This window comes from Crocodylus porosus, unplaced genomic scaffold, assembly GCF_001723895.1.
Source record: "Crocodylus porosus isolate Cpor-Errol unplaced genomic scaffold, CroPor_comp1, whole genome shotgun sequence".
NCBI classification, from domain to species: domain Eukaryota; kingdom Metazoa; phylum Chordata; order Crocodylia; family Crocodylidae; genus Crocodylus; species Crocodylus porosus.
In genome coordinates, this window is record NW_017728918.1 from 81,647,163 (window position 1) to 81,654,596 (window position 7,434).

The window sequence follows — 7,434 nt, forward strand, 5'->3', positions numbered from 1 at the left end:
TGAATACATAGTCATTTTTAGCACCCTTCCAAAGTTCACATTGTGAGGCAATGAGTCACAGTATATTTTTTTTACTAATCTTGCTATACTTACTTTTGAAATTACTCCAGGATGAGCGCCAAAGAGATTTTAAGAGGGAGGTATTAAAACTGAAAAGTTGTTAGCACGTAGGCTAATAAATTCAGACACATTCAGTCCTGCAGTCCCAGTGAGTAGTTAACATGAGGACACTGGACATTAATGAGCTACTTTGTAGACTTATAAAAGTCATTATATTTGTGCAAGGTCTCAACCTGAGAATTAGACACACATGCCATTATAGATTCATGTCCTGCTTCTCATTTTCACATTGTGATGCAATAATCTTACATTTTCCATATTTTTAATCTTAATGAATGGTTGTGATAAAATGCAGTTCTATGTTGTGTATGTGCATGTGGGTGGGGGGAAGAACTCCAGTGGGGGAAAAAAGAAAGTAGATGCCTTGTAGAATTCTGTATGGTTCAGCTAATCTGTTTAATGCCATAGATCATAAATAATTACTTGAACAAACTAGGGTATATACTTTTTCTTCCATACAATAAAGTGACAATATTGGTCCCAGTTTTACACATAAAGATCAACCTAATTATTCATGTTGTAGACTAACTTCTTAATCAATGTAGATTATTACTAAATTATTAACCACTTGGCTGCAGTCAGTGCTTTCGAAAATCATTAATTTGGAGTAAATACGTCTGAGGGGTTATCGCCTTATCAGACAATATGAGAATATTTTTTAATTTAATATTATTAATACAGCTTCCAACTGTAGCTATATAATTGGCTGCAGGGGGGGTCATTAAATCACATTTAATGGAGTTAACTGTATAATGTGCTAGAGAGATATGGCACTGATGACACTTTCATTAACTGAAGGTTGCCATAACAACTCCATTGAAGGCCTGCATTGAACACGCCAGAGTTACAAAGAAAACGAGTTGTCCCTTATCACCTTTATAATAATTTTTAACACTTGCACATTCACAGCATACTTAAAGCAAGAACAACTGATGTTAAGACCATATATACATGAAAGGAATAGGTGATAAATGAAAATACTAGCAACAAACAAAAAATGCCTATCTATTCTTTAAAAGGTCGATGGGATTTCTACTTGTACAAAGTTCATACTTCAGTAATGGACTAACTTGAATAAAAAGTCATTTTTTTCCTTGATGTCAATACAAAAGAGTAATATGGAGGACAATACATGTTTTGACACTATGTCAAAGTGGTGGCAAAGTATCTTTAAGCATCAACATGTACATCATTATTATAAAAATTATAAAGAGTTGGTTTTGTCTTGAAGACAGATTTATCTCTACTGTAGCTGGGTACATTCATAAAAGAATCTGTGTAAATTTTCAGAAGTGAAACAAGATATAATTATTGTTTGTCTTTTGTTTTTGTTCTTTAACATTATGGACATGCCACATGAGCAAGTACATGCCTGTTGCAGTCTCTCAAATCAGATTGAGATGCAGCAAGAGGCATGCTAGGAATGTATTTTTTTTCCCCCTGCACTGACTCTAAGTTTGACTCCAAGATATCTCAGTATAAAAAAAGAAAAAAAAAAAAACATGCTGAAAAAAAGAGTGCAGGGCACACTTCTGAAGCATGTCCTGAAGCAATTGGAGGCTGGGTCCTCAAGAGAGATACTTTAGCTCCCAGCCAGAACATCTTTATGCCTGCCACATGCCCTTGATTCTGTCTGGCATCAGGACAGAACAGCTCCTGCCTCCATAGAGCTGGCCAGCCCAATGGCATGTGGGGCACATGGAGGCAGGAGCTGGCCTGTCTTAATGGCATGCAGCTCCTTCCTGCAGTGCTGGGAGCCTCAGGTCATGGCAGGAACCACCCTGATCCTGCCCAAAGGTACATGTCAGCAGGCCAGGGTGGCTCCATGCACCACATAGAGCCCCTGAGTCTCAGGTAGCATCTCTGCCTGGAGCATGTCTGCAGCAGTGGGGGCAGCAGGGGCTGTGTGCCATGGGGCAGACGGGGGACCCACCTCTCTCTCACAGTCCCTCCACACACACATACCCCTGCACAATTCACCCACAAACCCCATTCCTCCACCCAAAAAATCCCACACCCACAAACCACTCCCACATAACCACCCACAAACCACACACCCACAAACTTCTGACAATCTACTGACAAATCCCACAGCCCCCAAACTACTGCACAAGCCCTACAACCCTTCACAAACCTCAGCCCCACAAACCCTATACCCAACTCTACAATTATCCACAATCCCCTAAACCCCCCACAGACCCCACAGACCCACCCCCACAAACACCACACTTACTCCACACACCCCTTCACCTGAAACCCCACATCCTCCCCACAAATCTCACACCCTGTGTGCCTAGCTTCCAGACAGAATGGGACTTGCTGCTGAGAGCATCCCTGTCCCATGCCAACATCAGTGCTGGGACTTGTGGCCCCAGCCAGGGGGGTGGGCTTCTTGTCCCAGGAACAACTTGGGGGGTGTGATGGGCTGGGGAGAGGGTCTGAAGTGGCAGCTGGGAGGTGTGAGTGTGAGAGAGAGAGATGGAGGTCAGAGATGGGGGATTGTTCTGGGTAGGAGATGCCACCAGAGCCAGGCATGGAATCCCCCTGCCTCCCTAGAGCAGCCTGTGCTGGGGGAGACTGGTCTGGAAGGGAAGGGGTTTGTCTAGCCCAGGCCCAGACCCCCCCGTTGAGAGCTTCCTAGGAACAGCATGAGGATTGCTGTGACCTGGGCACAGGTGCAGGGAGCAAAACTGCAAGGGTTGGCACCAAAGGCGACTGGTGCCATCTTAGTCAGGGGGGCACATGCCCCCACAGCAACCAGTCAGTGACTGGGTTGGGTTCCCCATGGTCAATATCATCAAAAGGATTGCAAAGTGGCCACAGTGCTCCCACTTCCCAGCCAGCGCTCACAAGTGAGACACCAGTGCTTCCGCCTGCCCTCCCAGCCGTTGCCTGAACAGCAAGCGTGGCTGGTCAGGGGTTGCACCAGTACTCTCAGGGGATTCATGTGCACCTCTGTACACCCCCTAAACATTGTCACTGGTTGGCACTAGTCAAAGACCACAAAGTATCGGATGGGAAAGCTGCAGGTGGAGCCATGTCCTGGTGCTGGGACAAGGCTGCAGCTGGGATGGAGCTAGTGTGGGCCAGGCAAGGACTGTGGGTCAGGAGTAAGGGGCACTAGTGCGGTTGGGAGTGAGAGGCAAGGACATGGGCAGGGATAGGGCACCGGCATCCCAGTGCTCTTCAGCACCCCACATCCTGGTGAGCGAAGGAGGCAGGGGCAGCTCTGTTTTTTCTATGAGTAAAAAAACTAAAAGCAAATGCCAAATTGTATAGATATTTATAATTTATTTTATTATGATGATAAAGGCTTCCAAAAATCTTTAAAATTGTAATCTGATTCAGAGGAGTTTCAGCCCAATTCAGCGGCTGAATCTCTGAATTGGAATCAAATCAGGAGACCTTTTAATCTCTCCAACTCAAATCAGAAACCTCTCAAATCAATTCAGAGAGATTCAATGATTTGGACATAGACAGATTTAATTTGTTTTGTTTTTTTTACATTCCTCAAGGTAACAGGGGACCCATGAATGCTGAGATGCTGGGGCAGATAGAGCCTTCCACAGGAGTGCAAAGGGCAGGGGTCCCCAGAATGCTTAGCAGTGGACCCAGAAGTGGACCAGAAGTACGTCCAGTTGCCTTCCAAGTTGTGCATGTAGGGCCCCTCACCCCCTGCCACCCTGCCCCCTGGCCTAATGTCTGGCGCCCCCTGGGTCTGGGGGAGCACCCAGGGCCCCCCCCCATGGCTGATTGCAAAGCTGGAGGAACATAGAGGGGAGACTTCTGGTCCACTTCTAGGTCTGTTGCTGAGCACGTGGGGGCCCCCTGCACTCCTGTGGAATGCTCTATCTGCCCTACCATTGCAGCATTCATAAGTCACACCTGGTACCTCAAGGCATGTATAAAAAACATTTAAAGTTGTGTCTATGGCTGAATCACTGATTCTCTGAATCAGCATCGAATCTTCAGATTTGAATTCAGCCAAATCAAATCAGGACACTGATCCGAATCAACAAATCAAATCACTGTCCCTCATTCGGGCTGAATCCTAACCCAAATTGAATACAGCTCATTTGGCACACCCCTAGGAGCCATTAATTGTCCATCGGGTGTGGGCAGGAGGTGGTGTGGAGAGGGGGTGGCAGCTCTTGCTGTTCAGCACTGCTCATCCAGGTGCTGCTGAGCTGGTGGCTCATCTGGTGCTCACCCACTCCTTCAGTGGCTCCTGACACTGCTCCAGCTGCTCGTCTGGGAGGGCATGGGTGGGGGTGTGTGCCCCCAGATCTGTGCAGGGCAGGGCAGGGCAGAGCAGGACAGGACAGGTTCTTTCCAGTAGAGTGGGGCTGCACTCACGGTGGGCAGTGCTGGCACTGGGAGGGAGCTACGGGGGGCTGCATTCATCCCAAAATTTACTGTAGCCTCCTCAATCCCCTCCAGTGAAGCCACCACCCACCCCACACACAGCCCTGCCCCAATCCACCAGAAAGAGCTTGGTGCAGCCCCAGCCTGCCCCATGTTGATCCAGGGGCACCTCCCCATTACCTCCCAGACAATTGTCAGGGCAGCAGCAGGAACCTCTAGATGGGCGGGCAAGGGTCAGATGAACTGCTGGAATAGTGGCTTCCTGACGAGTGGCATGCAGAGGTGGGAGCTTTCCCCCCTACACCCCGGGGATGAGCCATGGTTCCATCCTGTGCCTACCATGCCCTGGCTGGACAGCGCTTGCCCTTGCCCTTGCCTAAGCCCCAACCCCAGCTCCACTCCTCCCTTACTGCAAGGGACCTGATCTGCCCACCTCTTCCCTTTCCTCTCCCCGCTTCCCCTCCACCACAACAGACTTATCAGCTGCAGGCAGCTCTCCAAACTGTCCAACAGTGCTACTCACCACCTATGTGCTGCGCCACAGGCCATTTGTCAGCCAAATTATCAGCCACATCAGGCCAATTTCTGATACAATTTTTTGTTATATTGATGCCAATCTGATATCAGACTGATATATCAGTGTACCTCTAACAAAGCTAATGTTTTTGGTTATACTCTCTCCCCTCAATGCAGCAAAGAGAATCCATATATCCAGATTTAAGGGACTGAAAATGATAGTATAGAAATAAAAAAAGGAAAAAAAAAATATTATACCCAGAATGCTACATTTCAATACAAACATCATTTTGAAACAGTTACACAAAAAATATACAGCCTTCCAAAAAACTATGCATTTTTGCCATTCAGGATTGTAATGCTGAGATTTCAGATACATTTATTAATAATAGCATGAACTTTGGTGGGAGACACACCAGTTCTTGATGAGCAAAAAATTGTCATATGCATACTTAGAAAATTGAAAGCCATAAAGAGAGTAAATCTCTTATCTGAAACAAAATAAATGAGAGCATAGCACAAACAGAGATACCCACTTTCTGTTCTAATCCCTAAGCTATGTCAGGAATAACTGTACATTTGGCTAGTATCCTCCACTTATTTACCTTTTTGTTTTCCCTATTTCCTCTTAAAACCTTGGTGAATGGGCTGCTTGAGCAACCACTTTTTACTTTGCAACATCTGTGGAAGAGCCATCCTTTATCCAGGGAACCACAAATATGAACCTTTTCCTACTTATAAGGTTTGTGGCCACTCTTTCAAAATGCAGGTGGGAATCTGCATATATCTAATATAATCAGCTACCGTGGTCTCAGTCAACTAGGATTTCAACCTTCTTTTGAGTCAAATCTTGCAAATCATTCTAATTTTCAGCTTTTCTTGAAAACTTATGAATTTCATTGGTGCTTTCCACCTCTTCCTTCATTTCCTAAACCTTTTTTCTGTTACTTAAATGCTTTTATATATATATATCACCCATCCTCTTTATTATTTTTATCCTTTCCTTCTTGTACCATAGCTACATGATTTTGGTCTTCTTACATTTTCTTCCTTCCGTATACTGTAAGGTGTCTGACCCTGCTAAAAATTATATATTTCCAGGTCTTGTCTGTCCCATTCAGGAGAATGTGTGACCCTCATTAGTAGAGTTATATTTGTTCCAGGGCTAATATCTCATAGTTGAATTCCTGTCATTTAAATTATACTTAATCGTTCTCATAGATTCTTAGCTCTTAAATATTTGACAGCATCTTCAAATTTATAGAAGCTACTTTTAATCAGAGAGCTTCAGGAGCTATAGCTACTGTATATTTTAAATAAAGTATTTTATTTCATTTCAGAATCTTTAACTTCTCCCTCATATAGAAAAGTCTAGGAACAAAATGGTCTTTGTAAATAATTTGCAGTATTTTCAAGTCATATATTTAAATGACACATTTTAATGCTTGGGTTATTTAACATTTATGTGGATTTCAGTCATTTTACTTAGAAAACAATTTAATGTCTTTAATCAAAAAACCTTCATACAGACCTTTCCCCATTAATCCTGTATTTCTGTTGTACTGCTGAAAGACAGTTCTGCTGTTTCAAAATGTGGAATGTACCTATCGCTTCAGAAAGGAACTGACACTTTACAATTACCTCCATCTTTCCTTAAAATCTTTACAGATAGATGTATAAAATATTATTGGTTTATTTTGGCCAAGATAGATAGGAGAAATTGCTTTTCTATTTGCTAGAATGACTTGTAGTATATTAGCACTATTAATTAGATAAGTTAGCAAATATAGTTAGGCCATGCGTTAGTCTATCAAACTCTGTGCCCCACATTCTGATGCTTAATGTTCTTTGGCCTTTAGTTTCAGCTTGTGTGGGTTTTTTAAATATTATTGTGTTGGGTTTTCAGTGAGAATTTTTAAAGAATGTTACAATGATCAATGGTCACCTGGGGGACAGTGAGCACCAAATAATAGAATTCAACATAAGGCATAGAGTGGCTAAGGTAATTAGTGGGGTGGAAGTGCTAGACTTCAGGAAGGCTGACTTCAGCAAACTCAGGCATTTAGTTAATGATGCACTGCAGAGTAAGAGATTTGTTGAGATGAGAGCCCAGGAAGGGTGGCTGTGCCTTAAAGAAACGATCCTTCAGGCACAGAGGGAGATGATCCTGATGCAGGGGAAAAGGGGGAAAGGGGCCAAAAGACTTCCTTGGCTGACCAGAGAAATCCAGAGCAGCCTAAGGGCAAAAAGGGGGGCATATAAGCAGTAGAAAGAGGGAGAGATTACTAAACAGGAGTATGCCTCCTCAGCTCGCAGTTGTAGGGAGGCAGTTAGAAAGGTCAAAGCTACCATGGAGCTGAGGATGGCATCCCCAGTTAAGGATAACAAAAAAATGTTTTTAAGATATATAGGGAGTAAAAGGAAGGCCCAGGG